This window comes from Furipterus horrens, unplaced genomic scaffold (assembly GCF_987537825.1).
Source record: "Furipterus horrens unplaced genomic scaffold, mFurHor1.1.pri manual_scaffold_1, whole genome shotgun sequence".
Taxonomy (NCBI): Eukaryota; Metazoa; Chordata; class Mammalia; order Chiroptera; family Furipteridae; genus Furipterus; species Furipterus horrens.
This window is the reverse complement of record NW_028327171.1, coordinates 68,183,175-68,206,831: the sequence shown is the minus strand read 5'-3', so window position 1 is coordinate 68,206,831 and position 23,657 is coordinate 68,183,175.

Here is a 23,657-nt window from a genome sequence, read left to right as displayed (position 1 = left end):
GGCAAATTGGTTTCTGAGAAGCAATAGGAAAACAACTATGCATTTGTAGAAAGAGCAAGGGGACAGAGGTAAAGAATGAGATCAGAGAGGTAATTTGAGGCTAGATTGTGAATGTACTTGTAGGCCACTGTAAAAAGTGTGTATTTAATTCTGAAATAAAGAAGGAGCCATGGGATAGTTCTGAGCAGAACAGAAGGATGATCTAATATATTTTAATAGAATCATTGAGGATATTGTTTTGAAAGAGGACTATATAGGAGCATGATTATAAATGGGAAAAGCGCTTAAACCTACTGAAATAATGCAGGCAAGTGACAATGGTGGGCAGAACCAAGATGATAATAATGGTGGAGGAGGAGAGAGGTATTTGTATTTCTAGTTACATTACAGAGGTGATGGTGATTTGATTTTGTGTTGATCAGATGATGACGAGATTGGTCACCTGATGTCAGATAATGTTATGAGCCCCTGCCCTAAATGTCTATCAGATATGTGTCTATCCTCCTGGTAGAGTTCCTTCTAAAGAGACTGCTATTACTTTTAAACCATTCTTTTGTTGAATGTATTAAAGGATTTTGACTACATTTATTTTAACAGCTGCTTTTTTTAATAATCTATACTGCAGTGTTAAAGACTCATTGGTTCTTTGTTTTCCCTACCCCTGGACAATGGTAAATTTCAAATGTGATATAACCGAGTAGTACCATTGGAGAATTTCACTTTAATCTCCTCTTATAAGACAATATCACACAGTGCCTTCTAAAAATTATTTGAATTCCAAAACTGGGTTTTAGTGGTATAATTTTACAATATAATGACCAATGTAATTACCAGGCTAATGTCATTTGTAAAATTTGAATTTCTGAAAAGTGTGCATTCAATATTCCTTTAATATTGAGAGGAGATGCAAGAATAACCTTTACAATGACATTCTTTTATCATTCTGAACTGCACATAGAGAGCACAGAACTTTTATGAAGAGGATCCTTTACTTTGTTTCAAAACCAAGTCAATCCCTTTCAAAATACAAGTCCCGGGAAACAAGGTAACTGATACAAAAAAGTTTTTAAAGGGCTTGGAATTATCCACTTGAACATATTATTTATATGCTTATTCCAGAAATCGGGGTTGTATTCAGTTTTTTCCCAATGGTTCATGATATACATGACCTGCAGTGGACAACTTTTCTATTTATTTTACTTTTTTTTTTCAGAATCTCATGCTTGCTACTAAGGATATATGTCTGAACATATTAGATAAGCAAATTATGAATAACTTTTCAGTAAGACATTTCACTAACACTAAAAGTATTCTGGGCCAATCCTATTGTGAATGAGTAATATATATTACTACAGAAATTTATAAAACCCTAAGATGTTATTACTGTGCACCCTGGGATTTAAGATTGATAGAAAATTGATTGATGTGTGATACATAATAACATGCCTATAAAAGAAAAACATACATATATTTTCTTTCATTTCATCTCTGAAAATGTTATGTCAAGTAGAGAATGTTATAAGAACACGTAACAATTAAGGTTAAAATATCAGTAAAGAATATCCCTCAACCCACATTTCCTACTACAATGTTTGCTTTATCTTTCAGTCTAATTCTAAACCACTGCTACCACACATTCTTATCTCTTATTCTTTTCTCTTATTCTTCAATTCTTGCCAACTTTTTGTGTACTATTAATTCCAAGCCATTCAGGGATTTTCTCTAACCTACTGAAATACATTTTTACCAGGACGATGTATGTAGTCCAAAGCTCTGGCAAATGATCAGGAAACCCCTTTCAAATTTTGCTAAGGAGCAGGAAATGACTAGAGTGCCTGTTACAAACTAGAACACATTGAGAGAAGGATTTCACTGGCTTGAGGCTGACATTCTACTTCACTTTCTCATTCAAAACAGTAGTAAAATAAATAAATTTAAGGAAAGAAAAATTATGCAATTAAATTTAATTTTCCTCTATTAAAGTCATCTACATAATGAATGTATTGGGAAAATATGTCTAAACACTGTTTACCAGAGGACCAAGCCACCATTTTAAAGTTATGGGACTTTGGGATTCCACACAAATATTTTCCATTATCTCTTGAAAGCAGCAGGTACCTGTTTCTGCTAAGTCAGGAACAGGATGTCTGGGAGCAACATAGGACTTCAGTCCATTTTATGAAAGGCCAAGTAGAAAGCAATATTTCTGGAGGTGAGCTCTGGCTTATAGAGTTCCAGTACAAATACCCAAATACCTGAATTTCAAAGTATTTATTTGTTTAACAATTTAAAGATGTATAACAAAATCATGGTTAAAAATGATGCATAGCAATAACTTCTAGTATAGCTTGTTTCTTTAACTGATATATTAAAAGAACTCATATTTACTTTTTCAATGATGTTTTGCTTACAAAACCCTTTATATGTACAGATTATTTTCACACAAATCTATCTAGCAAATTTATCCTTCATACAAATGAATGTGCTAATTATTATTTGGGTTTTTTCTGTTTTCTTTAAACCTTTGTTTAAAAATTTTAATCGTATTTAAGAAAACTTTGTTAATGACTTCCAGCCAAGATGGAGGCTTAGACGGACACGCTAGGTCTCCCTCTACAACTATAGAGGAATACAACTACTTCAAAACAAAGGATAACTAGAAATTCCAGAAAATAAAACTACACGGAAGTACAACATATGAAATTATAAATCAGCGGTGCCATTTGGGCAGGTAAGAGTTAAAGTGGGCAGTGCTGTTTGCGGTCGCACCCGGAGCGGCAGGGGGCGAGGAGTCCCGGCTACGCAAGCCCCTGGCGGTGCGCGACTCCGGAGCTGGGGAGAGCGGCCGCCGCATCGCCTTGAACAGTGAGGCCCAGGGGGGCGGGAGGACGGATCCCGGTCTCCTAGCTGAATAACTGTGTGAATCCATCTTGGACCCCCGCCCCCAAAGAAAGCACCACAGGGCTGCGAAATAGGTCGCGGACAAGCAGGCGCCGGTCGCTAATTTGTGACGTGTACACAGGCACTGCCCCCGACAGCCGGCCCAAGAAAACAAAACGCATCTGTCAAAATGAGGCAGGCAACTTTAGAAATACCGGTAACACAACTCACCAGGCAGCAGATAGAGAACCTGACAGATGAACAGATAAGAAACCTGTCAGAGGCTCAGTTCTGGGCCATTGTTATCAGGTGGCTTACAGAATTCACAAAAGAGCAGGAAAAAGATATGAAAGAAGCGAAAAACTTTCATAACGAAAGGAACAAAACCGCATACGAGACAGAAGGAAAGGAAATAAAATCCAGAGTTCATTTCAACAAACTGGAATATGGAGAAGGAACAAGCAGTCAACCAATGCAGCGAGAGGAAATGGGAAGCAACAATGAAAGGATCAGAAACCTCTGGGACAGCTATAAAAGGCCCAACATAAGAATCATTGGTTTGCCAGAGAATGAGGAAGATGAACTAGAACTTGAAAAATTGAGTGAAAATATAATAAAGGAGAACTTCCCAGACTTGGGGAAGGGAATAGACCTGCAGGTCCAGGAAGCAAGGAGAGTTCCCAAGAGACTGGACCCAGGGAGAACCACTCCAAGACACATTATAATCAAAATGTCAAAAATTAAAGATAAAGAGAGAATCTTAAAAGCAGCAAGAGAGAAGAAAAGAATTATGTACAAAGGGGTCCCAATTAGACTATCAGCTGACTTCTCAAGGGAAACCCTACAGGCAAGAAGAGACTGGCAAGAAATATTCAAAGTAATGAAAATCCAAAACCTACAACCACGAATACTCTATCCAGCGAAATTGTCATTCAGAATAGAAGGACAGAGAAAGTGTTTCCAGGACAAAATGAAACTGAAAGAGTTCATTAGATCCAAACCACTGTTATATGAGATGTTAAAGGGACTGGTTTAAAAAAAAAACAGAAGCTAGGGAGATGAAACAAAGGCAAACTAAATAGGCAACGAGAGTGGAAGAGGAACTGTGGGTACGGGAAGCATATTGGGGGGAGGTCAACAGGGAGGGGGAATGGGGAAAGGGAGGGAGATGATATAGGAATTGGGGATCATGGTAGGAGGGAATGGAATAGACGGAGAGAGGTTGGGAGGAACTGTATGCACAACTAATGGACATAATCTAAAAGGGGGGGACAACTGGAGGGAGGGGGGCCACCAGGTGGAGGGGAGCAGAGGGAAGGGAAATTGGCACAAATGTAATAATTTAATCAATAAAACACATTAAATCTGAAAAAAAAACTTTGTTAATAATGCTATTGAACTTATTCACTCACAGCAAAAACATATATTTAACTTGTTTTAGAAAATTGACAGATTCCTTTCCTCTACACAAATATTTGCAATGTGAAAGGAGATTCACCAGTTAGGCTCATAGAGTGGGCTCCTTTCTGCATTTATGCCAGCTTGTTGACTTGGCAGGCAGCCTGGGTCAAGAAATACAACCATCCTTCTGCCATTTGTTAAATTTGCATAATTAAGAAGTGATTATACATGGTATTGTTTTGCAGCAGGCTCCTCAGCTGGCTTTCCCTTATCATAGTTTCATGCCACTTTCCCATTTTGATAATCAAAAATTACTTTGACATTTTGTCATTCTAATGAGGTTAAAGTAAAGCATATCAGAATGATCCATAATTATTGGAAAATAATCTCATGAGCAGAATAAATTTATAAATATTTTCATTTACATTTTTTGATATGTATAATAAAAATAGCTTAGATGTTATCCAGTTGGGGTGTGTGTGTGTGTGTGTGTGTGTGTTTGTGAAAGAGAGAAAGACTCATGCTCAATGGAGAGCTAATAATTCAAATTATAAAGCTGCATAGAAATCTTGGTATTATCAAGTTTTCTCCCTTTGCCTTGTATTTGAAGTATGTTTCATGTGATTTTATTTTTTAGTATTTCTCACTGATCATCTTGTGGATCCACACTGTGATGATAGTGTGACCACATGAGGTTTCTGCAAGTAATAGTTTATGTGGGCAATTATTTGCATAACATAATAAACTAGTCAATCATGTAAAAATTAGCAAAATCTTAGGGTGTCAACTTTAAATTTTACAAGTCTATATCTCACTACATAGACTATTAGAATCAATCAGCAGTTCCCTTTATAAGCTACTCTTGACAATGCTTCTGAAATGTTTACAGAAACCACAAATGCCCTTAGTTAACAGGGAACTTCTGAACTGTTTTATAAGAAGACACTAGTATATGCTAATGAGAAAATTATGAGCTAATAATCATTGGTTTTTGATGAAAATCTTTAAAAAAAATTTAAAATTATTTAGAAGAGGATTTTTAAAGCCTCATGTAATTAAAATTGACATTGATAAAATGTATGTTGATTAAGAGACTTTATAAAAAATACAATGTCTGATATTCATGCCACAACTTATGTAAACATTTTTTAAATTTGAAAAAAAATACACAGAATAATAATGTTAAGGTACAAGATATAACATACTAATATTGCATAATTGATGACTGTTGTTTAATGTACAATATTGCTAAGTTACCTTAAGTTCTTCATAGAATTCTGTAACTAAAAATGACCTAAACTGCTCTAAGCTAAAAAACAAAAAATTGTGTCACAAAAGACTAGGTTCTGGACTTTAAAAAAATGATAATACTTCAGGAATAGTTTACTCTTGATCTCTTGACATCCTGTATGATTTATTTTTTTTTCAGCCACTATAGACCTTCCAGTACTCTACTGATCTATCCACTTATAGCCACTAGCACAACAAGACAGTTTCTTCTCCAGAACTGCCAGTGAAAGCTTCATCATGATTCACTAGCTCTGACTGGTAGCATACTATTTGTGAACTACCACCATGGCCGGGAAGGGCAAAGCTGATGGCCAGACCTGAATATAGTACCATTGCCTGGACTGAGAAACATGAGAATCATTTTAGTGAACAGAAAGTGTGGAAAGTACAAACTATGAGGTTAAGAGGAATTTGCTCATGTCCATTAGAGGGTCTGACATGGATTGAATACAAAGAATATCAATTTGTTAGTTAGGATTCAGTGCAGTAGTAAATCTTTCGATGTTAGTAGACTGGTCACTTACGCAACTTTACCCTTTCAGCTGCAGTCACTAAATGGTAGGTCCCTTTAAATGCTAGATCTGAATTTAAACATTTATAATTAGACCAGCATATCTAGTAGACACCTATAGTATTTAAGTAACTGGCTAAATTAAAAGTGGTCATTGATGCCTAAATTCCTCCAGAATGCAATTAAACTTGGAAAGTAACGGCTAACAGATGATTCTCATGTAAGACACCTACTGATGCTTTAAATGTCATGGGATAGACCACACAATTTAGAATGATTCTAAGAACATTTGAAACAATTCCAGTAGCAATTTAACTTTTGGAAATTAAATTCACGTTCTTGCATATGGTCCTGGCAACAATCCCATGATGTAGACTATGAACTTTTTCTATTTCACAGTAGCTTAGGGTTCATGTAGAACAAATGGCTTATTAGAGTTGTGTAGCTATAATGTGTTAGATCTTGGAGAATAAAACCTCTTGACACTAAATCAAAAATGCCAAACTCTACTTTGTCTTTTACAATAATACCAATTTTAGTGAATGGAGTGGGGGATATAATTTTTTCCAAAAATATTTCGTATTTTCAACTCCCATTTAGACATGCAATAATGTCTTTATCTTCATTCCAAATAAGTGAATGGCACACAATCTACATTTAATAACTTTTTGAGTACATGGATGAATACAAATTTTTAATGTGGAGATTACTTTCTATAAAACCTTCACAGCCAAAAATAACAGCCTCACATGATAGAATACCAGAATAAATTAATATTTGTAAATAAATATCAGCAGCAAAACCACATATTAAGCACAGTATAAGTAGAGAATGGAGTTGGTTCATGAATAAACAGAATCATGCAATAGAGAGCTGACATTTGAAGCATGAGGGGAAAAGATAGATTATACATCAAATAGTGCTGGGAAAAGGTTTCAATTTCTTAAAAATTATAAAGCTGACCCTAATTCACTTCTTATTACGAAACGCATTTTAAGTGGACCAGAACTTGAACAACAACAGCATAGAACACAGGCAAAGATCTAGAAGAAATGTAATAGGATAATAACTTGGAGTAGGAATTGTATTTCTGAGAAAGACAGAAAACTCAAAAGTATTAAATGAAATTACTAAGATGTATTATAATACAAAAATTAAAAATATCTACATAAATTATCATTAAGAATGCAAAAATTTGAAAAGTATTTGTAGCCTATTTTACAGAAAATAGTAATTTACATACTATTTATTATAAATAAGTATTGTTACAATATGATATGTTTCATCATTGATTCATAAGTGAATAACGAAATTCAGGGGAACATTTTGCAAACACATAAATAGGCAGATTGTAGGAAAACTTGGAAATGTGCTCAATTTTACTCATAAATGACAAAATTACAAAATCAATGATACCACTTTTCAACTACTAAAATTTTAGTGGTATTGTCAAGATTATTGGGATAGCATACTTTCATAAATCATGGTAGGCATGTAAATGACATATATTTTACTTAGCCTTTACTTATTTGGAATTAAACTACAAATATACTCCACATATTTGCAAAACTGCTTATGTACAAATGTGTTCTTTTTAGCATTGTCTAACAACTAGAAACAAGGATCAGTTACATAAACTGTGCTAGCCATGTAAAATACCATTATAAAAATAAATGAAGTAAATTTATGTGGGCAGTGATGGAGCAGCAAACATAGTATATTGTTAAAGGGGAAAACAAGTGAAATTTAGAAAATGTGCTTATCTTTACTTACTGGATTTAAAAAGTAAGTGAACATAAAATATTTCTTAAAGGAGTTGCAAACAATAGTCACTATACCTGTGGTTACCCAGATTATTTACTTACATAGTGTTTAATTTTTTTTAAGTTTACCATATGTATATATTCCATTTTCAACTAAGTAGACCTTATTTTTTTTAATATTCCATTTTCAAATAAGTAGAACTGCTTTTTAAAAACAAATTATTCTGACTTTAGATTTTAGTTTCTTTTGTTATAAACTTGTAATTCTTGGTCAAGGACCTACTTTGTTCTAGTTCCATCCTAAACTTTGTTTTTGTATTTTTTTAAATAATTTAAAGTATTATAAAGAAATAATGCTGGGTTTATACTGCTGATGGCACAAGCTACTTGAACTATACAGTTGTTTGATTTTTTCCTTCCAGCTCATCCTTAGACAGATCTCTGGCCTGAGCTATGCCCTGCAAACAAGATCACGTGGTCTAATTACTGAATGCCCGATTGGTTTCAAAACAAGTATCTGTAACTGGTGTGCCAGCTTCCACTATTCTGCTTCAGTTCCCACTGCTCATCAATAAACCATGATGTGCTACACAGAACCCTGTGCCTTGGGGCCAGCCTGTCAATGATGGTAGACCATGAAAAATTATATGTGTTCACCAAATCACTGCGGAGAAAATACAGGGAAAAAGCTAAAAAAATTCTCAAAGGACTATTTCTAACTTAAAAGCAGCAACAAAACAAACAAAGAGAGAGAGAGAGAAATGAAAAAATACAGGCCTACATGTGAATATGAAAACATACACACAGTTTTAAAAGGTGATAATGAAAATGAATATTTTGGATTCTGCAGGCAAGTTGCTGCATTTCCCCATGAGAATGAACAGTAGACCAAAGTCTAAAGCAGGCTCTTTGAATGAATCCACAACCAGATAATGCTTTCTGTTTTTAAGTAGATGATTGTGGTATTGATAGAACTTCATAATTATAAGAAGCTTAGTAAGAGTAAAGGAATCTATATGTATCCAAATCAGTATATTGTTCAGCAACCTCAATCATATAGTTTCCTTGTTTATTTAAGAAAGTCACATATAATTATGCATTTGACTATACTTTACTACTTAACTATAGAAATAGATTAGTAATTTTTAACTTATAATTTTGCATTATATCTTCTCTATTCATGTGTTCTCCTATGTTTTTCATTCTTATCTTTTCCCAGACTATCTTCTCATAAAATATTGCTCAAGGAGTAGTTAGAATGTGTTTTCTTATTTGATAAATAAATTATTTACCCCATAACCAAATTGAATTACTGCCAGATAAAGAATGCTAAACAGCACTAACTTAAGTGTAAGTGTATAAAAATAATTTTTATTTATATTTATATATTTAAATATAATACCATTTCTATTTCTACATTCAATAAGCATTAATTGGTCACTTATTAGGAAACTATGAAAAATAAAAGGAGTAACAGAATAACAGGTTTCTGTACTTGAAGAATCTACTTTACAACCAATGGATATTTACAAATAGCTGTAGCTGTAACCTACTTCAGATTGGCTATGAAGACATCAAGTCCATGTTGGGGTTAGGAAAGGAAGCAGGAAAGCAGAGCTGGGCAGGATGAAAGAAGTTCTGTCAGGGACACAGGACAAAAAGCATGTTAACTGGAATGTGAGTAGGGTGAGCAAAAAAAGCAAAGGCGTCTGTGGTTCACTGAAAAATGATAAGCAGGGATAGCTAGTAGTAAGGTATGAGTGACCATCTAGAAATGTGGCTGTAGCTAGAAGATCCAGATACTTTCAGGCCTGGCTGAGAAAATGAAAATTAACTTTGGAAACCTGCAGGACTGCAAGATGGGAAGTGAATTATTAGCTGTGCACTTGTTAATTCTAGAAGCAGAGTGAACGGTAGATTATGGTAAAAGAGTTGGAGTCAAGTTGGAAATGATGAAGACCTGACTCATGATCATTTTTGTAAGGCTATTTGGTTAGGACCCAGGTCTTTGGTTCAACTTCTGACTCTGCCACTATCTAGCTGTGCAACTTTGATAGTTTGTTATTCTCCTAAACCCTTGGTTTCTTCATTCACAAAATAGCAGGAATATCTGGACCTGCCTTTTAGGGTTATTGTGAGGAGTAAATGAGATGATGCAGAGAAAATGCCAGGTAGAGCCCCTGGTACATGGTACTACACACTAAGCTGTAGTAGAAGAGAGAGAATGGGCTTCCCTAGCATTGCTATTAATTGGGAAAGATAAAATGTCCGTCCCAGATAAGTATATTCTTACAAGTGTGAAGAAAATATTTGACCCACTAAGTACTTTTAGGCGAAAAAGAAAAACTCTTATCTTTGGAAAAAAGTTTTCCTTTGTAGGTATTAATATACTTGACTTTCGGTGTTTTAGTATATGCTTATTTTCTGTTTTAACTCAAAGAAGTAAGTGCAATTCAATACAGGAATAATTACTTTACTTCCTAAATACCTGCATCGACTTTTATGCAGACTGCTTATCCCTCCTTCTACAAAAGGTGTCCTATTTTCTTCTCTTTAAAACAAGTGATTATGCAAGCAACAAAGCAACTGGAAAAAATGGAGTTTTAAAAATCTGCTTTATGCACTGTACACAGTGACGCGGTGCTACTTGGTGTTTAAGATGAAGTCTCCTATATTTGTTTGTGAACCACATGCATCACTGGCAATGAGAGTCAATGTGTCCTTTGAGAGGCACTCATGTGTACACCCAGGCAGAGCTGCACTTAAGTCGATTTTCATCCTTTGGAGCAGCTGTCACAGAATTCAACCATATAAAATGAGAAATAATTCAAAAATGCAAGGTGATTACTATTTTATCCCTCTTACATCCTTTTGTGCTAAAGATGCCAATTGCAAATATCAATTGTTATAGGCAAAACAATGTTCAGCCCCAATGTAAATGTAAGAAATTTACTTTTAAAAGCTTACTTTTGAAAAACTAAAATTAAATTTATTTTCTGAACGTTACTCATCCTAGTTACAGGATTAATAAGAATACGTTATTTTAAAATTACCTTTTTTTCTCCACAAAATTCAATGGGAATGCCAGTTTTAGAAAATAAAACTGCCTACAGACAAGATGCCCATGTGACTTAATGCTGAAAACAGAAAGAGGCTGATATCTTCATCAAGAGACAATATTTTAAGAACTCATGAATTTTCCTTTACTTATTCATTGAAAGGGGTTAAATGTGAGTTGTTTTATGCAATACTTTATGCTTTGATCAGTCTCAAGTGACTTGTGTTGACTGACCTCATCTCCCTCATGTGAAATGCAATCTGGAAAAACAAAGAAGAAAAAAAAAGCAACAAACTTCCGTTGCCAGGATGTGTAACTGTGATCAATTTGAAATAAAAATGTATCTATCTGAAAACTGCTTTTGAAATGCAAAATGCCATTTCATTTATTCATGTCTTTACATGATCTCAAGTGACTGTGGTCTGAGATGACATCCCAGAATGATAAAATAAGCATTAAACAAGATTCTAAAGAATTTCATTCTAGTCCAGGTTTGCCATTTTTGATCAGTATTACATGCTTTAAAGCTGTATTCAGTCAACAAACATTTACTCTGAATGCACTATGGGTGAAACAAGTTTGAGGTGCTAGGGAACAAGACAATTAAAAGTCCCCCATCTCATTGGCCTTAAATTTTAATGAAGAAAACAACAACAAAAAAAGGAATTGTTAAAGTCAAGATAATTTCAGATGGCAATAAATGCCTCGTGGGTACTACTTAGAGTGGATGTTGGGATAACCTCTCTGAGAAGTAGATATTTAATTAAGTCCTTCAGAATTTCACCTAGCTCATTGAGAGTGCTTCCTAAGGAGTAAAATAGACAAATCAGCAATTTCCATGCATACCACAGAGAATATTTTAAAAGATAAAATATGGTTATATTTAAATTAAAACTTAGTTCATTATATTTATATATTATTTCTGAATTATATATGATATATTACTTAATGCAATTTATCTAAGTAAATGAATATATAAGGAGCTATAGAAATAAAACAGTATTGTTAAGCAGACTAGCAGATTTCTAGAGGAGGAACTGAATTTTCTTTAATTGTCAAATATTCCTTTTACTATTTTCTCCTATAAAACTTTAGATCAACATATTAAATATCACAAAGTAGTATCATTCTCTAATCTTTATTAATACTAACTCTGAATTCAGGGAACAAAAATTGAAATTAAAGCCTTACCAGTTATTTTCTGTGCATCCTTGGTAAATTAACTTCTCTCTGCAGGAATTGTTTAAATACTTAATTTCAATTTCTAAGGAGCATAAAACATAGTTAGAGCCTGCATCTGGCTTGCTCTAACTCATACTCAGAGTTAGCAAGAAATAAAATTATTTGTTAATATTATTATAGCTATTGGAGAAGTTTTATTGATAGAGATTCAACCATTTGCCTTCTATAAAGATAGGGCAAAATGATTGAGCATTGACTATTTGAGGCCATGTTGTTTCTACGATGAGGATACCTTCAGCTTGACTTGTTCTTTTTCCTAAACTTTGCTTTCCATACAAATCTGTAAGATGAGGACTACAATATGCTCATCACTACCAACACCCACTCACCCCCAAAGCATAAACATCTATCTTCCACATGACAGACAGGTTAATATTTTAAAACATAAATTGAATTGTGTCCTACTGAATGCCCTCCAGTACACTTAGAAGATAATTGAAACTTTTACAGATATCTATGTATATAGCTAACTCATCTGGCCCTTGCCAGACTTGACCGTTATTCACTTTCGAAAATATGCATCTGTTTTGTTTTCTTCTTTTACATCCTTGAAAACACCCAAGGCTTTTCCAACTCAGGGCCATGGTACATGCTCTGTCTCCTGCTGTGTCCCCTTTCTGCAGATTTCAGCTTAAATATCACTCTCAGAAAAAGACTGTATTTCCCAACCTTGCCTCCATCACCAAATTAATTCCTTGCTACATGATTGTCTAAATGTCTTGTTTTCAACACTATGTGCACTTACCTTCTTTTTTGTCCTTTTGGGTTTCATAGCTGATTCCCCGACACGACTTTCAGCTTCATTATACTAAAATCCATCATCTCAATTTCTTATGTAATTTTACTCCAAGTAATTTTCCTATAATAGAAGTCCAATAAATATTTGTCACACAAATGAATGAATGAATAGGTATAACACGATACAGACATAATAAACATGCTTCTCTTGTATTTGACAAAGATAGTTAAGGTAGTATTATTTCCTTCTCTAGACAGTTCAGTTAGAAATCATGGTGCTCTTTTTCATTTTAAAGTAGAAGTAGAATGAAGTCAACACATAATTCTTGTACCACATCAGCCCTTCTCTCTGTCCCCACACTACTTCCACATTCTTTTCCTCCCTTTTTATCTTTTTCAGTTTTCTTTCCCACTTGTCCTATTTCCTACTATGATGGAATCAACCTTATATGTATTATTTATCTTACTGCAAGTTAAAGCTCTGACTTTATTTTTGTTTCAGCACTTGGATAGATTCTTAGCCCTTCAAGAATATCATGAAATTGCAAGTTCCTGAATGTTTGAGGCTATGTTTTACTTGTTTGTATTCACTATATTGCTTAGCACAATGACTAAAATATATCAAAAGATAAATGTTTTTTTATATTTTAACTAGAAAGCATTGGGTTGTTAATGAAAATAAACCAAGTTACACATTTACATCAAAAAAGAAACACACTAGACAAAAAAGTATGCTGAGAATTTTTTGTTTAAGACTGAGATTCAGATTAAGAAAACTTCTTCAGGAATAATTCTGAAAAAAGGGGTGGTGGTGTAGGCAATAATACAGAAAAAAGTAGAAATATAAAAATTCAGTATGTTTTGCTCAAGAAATCTCTACTTCAAACTGTCTGACAGGATACAGGGTTTTTCCTCTATTCTTTTTGTGGGACAAGTGAAGGACTCTGTTCCTTTCTCTGCAGTAATTTAAGAAACAATTCAGTATTTCCTCACTTTTAGCTATTCCCTTTGTGGAGGAAAGTGTCCACCCAGAGGCTGGAGGGCAGTTGCACACCTCCTGAAGCTCCCTACAGCCCGAGGCTCCAAGTTAGCAGTGGGGACAGGGGCGCTGAGCTGCGATGGAAGCTCACTGGAAACCACTGCCTGATTAGTAAGCTCAACAACCTGGAGACTTTTTCAGTGTGTTTAAGATCCTGACATTTTCAGAAACAAATGTTCTAACATTATCGTGTAAGAAAAAATGACCTTTTTATGCTTTTTAACTCATTAAAAGAGGCCCACATTTTAAACAATCATCAACAGCTTGCCTCAGCTAACTGACCTCTGGATTCCAGAAGATGTTATTTGGAACACATCCATCTCTGTTGTCACTTCGGAATTGTCATTTGTTTGTTTGTTTCTTCCCTGCTCATTAAATCTAATAGGAATTATTTATAAGTGCCAGTAATAGCCATAGAATATCAAAGATCTTACTATCCCAAGAGAAGGAGATGTAACCAATGTGCTAAACAAAAACTAACATCTGTATGACACTTATTGTATTTTAAGTTCTACATAAACTCGTGTAATCTGTACAGGCTTTCTATGAATTAGGTGTTAATATTATCCTTATTGTCCATATGAAGAAACCGAGACTCAGAGAGGTTAAGTAACTTGTCCAAAATAGCACAATTATTAAGTGATAGAATTAGTATTTTATGGAAACAGACTGGTTCAGAATTCTCTAAACGACTCCACTATACTGAAACAGAGACCACAACATCTAGAGAAAAACAAAACTTATTTTTAAATTTAAGAATTGATAGTCAAATATCATATTCATTTTTGTGCATGCTTAATTGTTGGTTTAAACACCGCAGATAATCATATTGAGGAAAATGAAAATCTATAAATCTATTTCTTATTTTATTTTCCCTGTCACTCTCAAATAAATTTGAAGTTTGTCCCTAGCATGAGATGTATTTTCTTAAAAACCATCAGTGCTAGGAATTACACATATATAGTGCTAGTCCCATTAAAAATTTTCCCTTGTAACTTCTTTTTGGAGTTCTCTCCATTAATTCACATTTATGTTTTCTGGAAAGTGAGAGCTTCTTTATTGTATGAAAGTTCATCTTGCATAAATATCTATGCTATTTCCATTTTAAAATGTACTTGGTTATGTTATTTGTTTATTCATTTTACAAGTAATACAGTTGTATATCATTAAACACATTTATTGAACACTATATAAATACTGTTCTAAATGCCAGTATTAAAAAAAAGATGAGATATATAATCCTTGTTCTCATGAAACTTATATTTTAATGGAGCGAAACAACACTCAATATATTTTCAAATAAAAAAAAAATTGCTTAAAAAGCAGAAAGATGTGAGTAAGATGTGGACCAAGCCTATCATTATTAAATAGGAGAGAACTTTGTGGTGCAGCAACATTAGAGCTGAGACCTACGTTGATTTGGAGACAGTTCATCAAAGATAGGAAAGACAGGATTAGAGAGTTCCAGACAGAGCTTTTGCATGCAGAGACAAGAATGAGCTTGGCCTACTGTTTCAAAAGAAAGGCCAATGTGAACAAAAAGAAAACTGGCACAAACTGTAATTTCAAAGATACCAAGGATGTTGCAGGCCATGTTAAGGAATTCTCCTTTTACCTTTAATATAAAGAAAAGTCATTAACAGTTTTAAGTGGAGAACTAAGTCTATTTTTTAATTTTTAATTTTAGCCAATCACTCTGCTGTCTAGAGAATAAATTTAGAGGAATCAGCATGGAAGCAAGGAGTCTTGTCAGGAGGCATTTGCAGTGGTCCAGGTGACAGAGGCAGCGGAGGTGCTTGGGGAAGGTGGCGGCTGTAGTCATGCAAAGAAATACCCATGTATTTTGTTGATTCAGAAACAATACTTGGGGACTGAAAGAACACGTGAAATGCAGAAATCAGAGTAAGGTGAGGACTCAAGAATGACTTCAAGTTTTTGACTTGTAAGATGAGCTAGAAAATGGTATTCTTTAGTAGGATTTGACATGAATACATATATATTAGCAATGGGGCATGGAAACCAAGATTTCCTGTTGTGGGCATAAGAAGCTTAAGAGACCAACTAGACAACTATTTCTATGTGAATCTATACCAGGCTTTTTTAGATACAACGCAAATGTTTATAATTTGCTTTTTAGCTTGAGTTCTTTTTCTTTCTTACAAACTTTTTAATGTTTAGCATCAGGTGCCTATATTTTAAATTGCTTAAAGGCTCTGTAAATATCCTTATAACTAAAGACATTTACTTTCATCACTTTAAAGCTTTATTTCTTAAATATTAATAACAGAACACTCCTATATGTATTTCCTAGGTGCTGTAATATTGTCATTAAAACACTAATATTGGAATTTATTACACATATCTGAAATCAATACATATATAAGCTTGCCTGCAAAATTGAAAATACACATGTAGGTGAAGTGTTACATCACACTCAGTGTTTATCACATTGAAAAAAAAAAAGACTAGACTTACAGTTTCTGGTTCAGCATGTGAAGAACTTAGGGGTTAACACTCCATGCCAACAAGTAAGCACCTTCACAAAATGAAGAAAGAAAAAAAAATCAACACTCTTCTTACATCTGTCAGAGAAGTGAGGTCACAGGGCAAACTGCTGCTCCCAAAATTGGAGAGACAGGCAGAGACACAGAATTACAACTTCCTGCATCAGAAACTCATGAGCAGAACCCACTGGTTCCTCCTCAAGAACCAGTAACAGGGCAGGTGAATCTGAACTGTAATTGACAAGTTGCTGGAGGCTCAGTGTGGACAAATCTGAGAGTTACAAACTCCAGGGGAACCCAGTCATAAAGGAGTATTCACAATGTAAGATTAACTTCCAGAAGCTCAATCAGGGTTATATCGTAAATATCAAAGAAAAATCTCCTTGAACTTCCTAAGGGGAAAGGGAAAGTGGACCAGTTTGAAATAGGCCAGAGTATATTCTGTTATCTTAACAAGACCTGTCCACAGGGGAAACTATTCAACCAGAGCCTATTTTCCTGGTATTTTATCAGAGCCCAAACTAACTGAGGAAGAAAAATACCCAACTAGAGGCCCCTCGGGACATTCTGCCCCAGCAAAGGGGGAAAAGAGGAAAAGCTAAGAGGCACTAGTGATGTTCACAGCAGGCACAGCTTCACCAAATGAGACTTAATCACTGGACTACAGAATGCTTGCTCTCCCCCATTGCCTTATCACCATATTACTGAAGTTCCTTTCACTGAGCACATCAAATCTGGTTTTAATAAAAAATTGCAAGGTATACTAAAAGGCAAAATACAGTTTGAAGAGACCTAACAAGCATCAAAACCAGAATCAGATATGGCAGGGATGTTGGAATTATCAAATTGATAATTTAAAACAACTATAATTAATATGCTAAGGTCTCTAATACATAAAGAATAAACATGCAGAAAAGATGGATAAGGTAAGCAGAGAGATGGAAATTCAAAGCAAAAATTAAAAAGAAATGGTAGAGGTGAAAAACATTGCAACAGAAGTGAAGAATGCATGTCAATAGACTCATCAACTGAATATTATTGAAGAATCTCTAGGCTTCAGCATATAATAATATAAACTTCCAAAACTGAAAAGCAAAAAGAAAGATGACTAAAAAGTACAGAACAGAATGCTCAAGAATTGTGGGAAAACTTCAAAAGTTATAACAGAGACATAATGGATGTACCAGAGGGAGGAGACAGAGAAAATACAGAAGTAACATTTGAAACAATTATTACTGAGAATTTCTTCAAAATTATTATTTTCTTTTAAAGATTTTATTTATTTATTTTTGTTTGTTTATTTATTTATTTTTAGAGAGAGGGAGGGAGGGAGGGCGAAAGAGAGGGAGAGAAACATCAATGTGTGGTTGCGTCTTGTGGGCCCCCAACTGGGGACTCTGCTTGCAACCCAGATATGTGCCCTGACTGGGAATCAAACCAGGTGACTTTGGGCTCGCAGGCTGGCTCTCACTCCACTGAGCCACAACAGCCAGGATCTTCAAAATTATTAGTGTCAGACATAGAATCACAGATCCAAGAAGCTCACAAAATACCAAGTAAGGAAAAAATGCACACTACACCAAGCATATTATATTCGAACCACAGAAAATCAAAGATTAAAAAAAGTTTTGAAAGATGGAAGAAAATACTTCCCTAAGGAAAAGCAAAATATAGCAATTTCATCTGATTTCACCTCTGAAACCATGTGGGCAAGAAGACAATGGAGTGATATTGTGTTGTTGAGAGAAAAAGAAAAAAAAATTGCTAAAATTTTCTACTCTAAAATTAACCTTCAGAAGTGAAAGAGAAATAGAGACTTTCTTAGATAAACAAAAATTGAGAGAATTGGTTTCCAGTAGACCTGTCTTAGAAGAAATGTTAAAAGAAGTCCTTTAGAGAGAAGGAAAATAACAAGGCAGAAACACAGGTACATCTAAAATAAGGATATATGTAAACTCAGATATATATAAAGTAAGGAAGAAAACAAGAGAAGAAATAAGTGAATGTAATTTAAGTATTTTCTTATTCTATTAAATGAATAAAATGTACTTTGAGCTTGTCTCATGTGGAATATTAGAGAATAAGGAAAATTTGTAACTAGTTTGTTTGGATTCCCATTGAATACTTAAGGCTAGATTTTGTAATAAACATATGATATAATTATCCAAAGGCAATGGAGTGCTGGCAAATGGTTAACTGCTGGCTCTCTGGGGGAAAGGCCATGACTTACAGTGTTTGCTGATTCTCATGGTGTAAATAGTCCCACCACAGAGGATTTTGAGGTACTGACATGAATGTGGAGTTGGAAACAGATGTGAAGCATTGGCTTTCTTGGAGCCAGTTTATGAGACTCCCAACATACCATTGTATAAACCCATCTTTGATTTTGCTGTTCTGAGCAACTTCTTTCTGAAATCATGTTAATGCCATGTCTGGATTTTAATTACTGATGGTACCAACATTGTCCATCAACTCTAATCAACCATTCCTATTAGACAACGTATTTTAAGAATTCAGCATTTCAGTAAGTGCTCCTTGAGAATGGGATTCATCATTGAGAACAGATTTTTCTGGTATTGTTTGGGTTTTTGACATATTTTCTTCAGTAGTGACTTCAGAAGGCTTCAGGGATTAACTAAGTTATCTTATGTTTACTAATCCAGTAGATATATACATAAGTACTCACAAATAGAAATTATTTATATTGGCTTAAATGGGCCATTGAACTTAACTCAGAAACCAGCTTTATTTACTTCTCTTATAATGCCTAAATTATTCTGTTTTGTTTTGTTATTCCCATGCCATGCTGTTTTAGATGCTTCCCTGCTCCCAGACTTATCTACTTGCTGGTCTTTTTTCACTTTTAATTTTTAAACAACCATTTATCATAACTATGCATTCCCTTCACCTTTATGATGTTGTTTGGTCACATTTGCAGCTTCTGCATGTCTATTGTGTTTCCATTTATTTCTCTGTCTTTCTGTAAAGACAGATAGCTTTCTAGAAATGCCCTGTACAACCATCGAAGAAAAGGTTGGAATAAAAGAAAAATGATAACATCCTACATAAAAGAACAGTGGAGATATAATTAAGGCAGATGAGAAACAAAGAAAAGAGGCTATTTCTGAAACATCTGTGGCTAACCTTGCTGGAAATGTTGCATTGCTTAATTTTTGTTCTTTCTAATAAAAGTAAAGGAAGCTCTGAAGTTAAATATAAGCATGGGAAAATACCCAAAGTATATAACAAATAAAATCTGAAAATTAAATATAGTTTAAGGAAGTGACACTACCTAAAACCCTTTTGTAATTCCCTTTTGAAATCAATGTCTATAGGGATAAATAAAGATAATTTAAGAGCATCAATAACAAATGGAAAACAAATCCCATATTCAGCTTCACATTGGTTAAATGTTGTATATAAAACTAAGCACCAAAAAGAATCAATAGAGTCATTAACTATCTCACCCACTGGGTATGATAAATGATAGATTAGCTTAAATGTGATCAAACTCTTTTTTCCCCCCCATTCAAAGGCAAGCACTTTCTCTGTTCAAGGACCACTTAATTGAACGGTGCTGGCTGGTCTCCCTGACACCCAATTTCCTAAAGTCATTTCAAGTATGGGATTATTTAACTCAAATTCTAAGGAACTAATTTCAGCTTTGGAAAAGAGCTATGTGTGGAATAAAGCCGCATCATGAACATCGCCTAAGTATAACATTGGGTCTCTTATCTTCAGCCATTTTGATCTCTTGAAAGTGATTCATTTATAGAAAAGAAAACTCACCAGCTTAGTTTATTCATGTTTCTTTTTCAATGAAAAAATTGCCAGTTTCATGGTCAATACATCTTGGTTTTTGCTAAACAGAAACTATTTTCTGAATTTTGTGATTGGCAAAGTATTTCTCTCAGGCAGACATACTAGGCATTCAAGATAAAGTAAAATCAGCTCTTAAACCATAGCTGCATCAGTTATTATGTCAAATGCCTGCAATTTAAATTGGTACCTGACAGGTGGCATAGAGATACCCAATCTAAAAAAATTATAATTTAAACCCAAATTTGCAGAGTTATCTTTAGTTGCTATTTGAAAAGTAAATACAGAACATTTCTACTATGCAACCTTATAATTTTAATCAGGGATGTTTTTATGTTGTTGTTTTTTTTGTGTGTATATGGAAACATTTATTGGAATTCCTTCCAAAACTAATTTCTACATTTTCTTTCTACACTGTAGAAATACTCATTATACTATGTCATATATAAATAAAGCAATTATTGAAAAATATTTCACCATTTCTTTTTACCTAGAGAAAATCTGTCTTCTCCCTGAATTCAAAGTCTTCTTATTTCTTTTTCTCTCCTTAAATAATCAAAATACACTAAGATCTATATTAACTTTTTTAGATACTTGATACTGGGCATTTTGATCTATTTCTTCCAATATTTTCTTTATTTCTTTCAATATTCTTGATACTTTTTTCTGTGTTTTCAATTTTGATTCTAATTCTATGAAGTAGCATATATTTAATTTTATAAAGCTCTGAATAGCAATGTAAAAAAAGGCAATGAAAAATTAATCTTGTATTTTCTGCTGGTAAGTTATCTTCCTACAAGTCCAGGATATGTGTATACACACATATTCCTACATATTCATACATATACAGTGTTTTTCTATCTTTTATATTGAGCTCCACAAATATAAAATTATAAACAATTTTTGTGCAATTATGTTCACAAAAAATGATAAGAAATCAGTAGAGTTTATAGTGTTAATGGGCTCTATTTTTATTGAGTATTTCTTTTAAAGTTTTCCTTGTTTTATTCTTCTCCGTCTTTATATCTCTGAGACCAACCCTGATGCCCTGCATTAAATATCCATTGATAGGCTACTCTGGAAAGGTGTCTGATGAGAGATGGGCCTCAGAAGTGAGTTGGAGACAATTCCAAGCTCTGTGACTTTATTGTCTTTGTACATTTAAGGTTGACTTTTGAGCATAGGCTTTTCTTGGTGATTATAATAAATGTTTATTATTTTATAACTAGAAATAGTCTAGAAAATTTCTGAGACAATTTATTTAACAATCCTTTTTATCTTTAGTATAAACTTATCCATTTGAAGTATTCTCAAAGGTTTAAGAAGTTGAGCACAATATACCAAATATAATTTCTTACCAATTACATGATCTGTATGGACATTATCAATAGTAGGATTCTCCACATATCTTTATCTTGGGCATTGTCCATTTCATTCAAAAACTACTATGAAGGTATATTTCATTTCATTTTATTCTATTTTATTTTTCTGCACTTTATTTCATTTTCTGAAGCCAGACTTTATTTCCCAAGCTGTCAGAATTTATAGAATAAAATATTATTGTTTAAATTTAGGACAATCCACTGTCTGACCCTCATCAATATTCTTCCAATCTCTTTCTCAGAAACTTATCAGGTCAGTCGGGCAACTTTTTTTTTTTTTTCTTACATCATTTTCTATTGTGGTGGCTTGATAATCCATTTATTAATGGACATACATTTGTTACAAAATCTTATAACAAGATTTTTTAAGTATGGTAGATAAATTCATTTCAAATGACTAACTTTATTACAATAAGTACTTCTGCATTCTTTATATTTTTCATGTTAAAATGCAAGACAGTATAGTTCTTTTTTAGTAGAATAATTGTAATGTATTTTTTCTGGAATCAGGAGTCTTCTTTAAACTGTTGATTCCATATGTATAAAAGTTTGAAATTATAAATGATTTTTATATATTTTTGAAGACTACCTATTACTCTTATATTTGCTTTTATAGTGAATTACTTGAGATTTTTGTTATTCTCCTTGTCAAAGTAACCTTACCTATAACTTTTAACAACGGAATTTTTAATATTGAAAAGTGGTTGTTACAATTTCTCAGTTACAAACCAAACCCACTTGATCATTTTTAGTAAATTGATATAAGCACATCACTTTATAGTATGTGAAAATATCTTTGATGTACAAAACTAATAAGCTTTTTTGAAATCACAATTTGATATAGGTAGTTTTGTTTAGGCCTCTTTCTACAGTTACACACTAGCCTAGAACATTAATCTTTTGGTTGGATTAAATGCTCCCAAATATACTTTACTCTGAATTGCATAATAACCTACAAGGTACTAATATTTTCTCTTAGAAAACTGCTATTTGTGCATGTGACAATATCACGAATTTCAGTCTTGTGATTTTTTTATAATTGTGACTTATTCTGGGCTATGTATTATAGATAGCTTGTCACTATCAATAGAAAAAGTGAACAAAAAGGATTATTATGCATTTTCTTTGTTCTTAATATCAATTGTATATTTTTAATATACAATATTTTAATATACAATATTAAGTGTTTGAAAGCCTATAAAACTCAGTTTTAATGTTTTTAAAGGATCTACAAAGCTGTAATATTACTTACCTCACTTGATCTCAGATTAGGTTCACAGAGTCATTCCTTGTGTCAAAATTCCATACACAGATAAGAAGGAAGAAAGGAAGAGAGAAAAGGAAGAGAGGGAAGAAAGGGAAAAAGGGAACAAGGAAAGGAGGAAGAAAGGAAGGAAGGAAGGAAAGAAGAAAGGAAAGAAAGGGAGAAAAAACCTATAGGGGAAGGAATGGAAGAGAAGGAGAGGGACATGGAGGGTAGGAAAGGAGAAGGGATGGGGAAACAGGAAAGGAAAGAACTCTTAGGAGTTTAATCTGATCCTGATGCCACAAAGACAAATGCTGCATGTGAAAATATGCTTGCCTTTCAAAAGTGATTGGTTGTGTGTACAGCTACACTGGAAATAAGTTTGGCAGTTTCTTATAAAACTCAGTGCCAATTACCATATGCTTCAGTAATTTTCCTTCTGGATATTTATCCCAGAGAAATGAAAATTATGTGTACACTAAAACCCATACACAAATGTTTATAACAACTTTATTCAGAATAGGCAAAAACTGGAAACGACCAAGATACACATAAAGTGGTCAATGGTTAAAATGTAGGTTAGATACATCATGGGATACTACACAGCTATTAAAAGGAATAAGCTCTTGATACACAGGACCACCTGAATGAATCTTTAGAAAATTTGCTGACTGAGAAAATTTATTCTTAAAAAGCTATATGCTGTATGATTTCACTTACAGAACATTCTCAAAATAATCAAATTTCAGATGTGGAGAATAGATTGTGGATAAGGAGTGGGTGG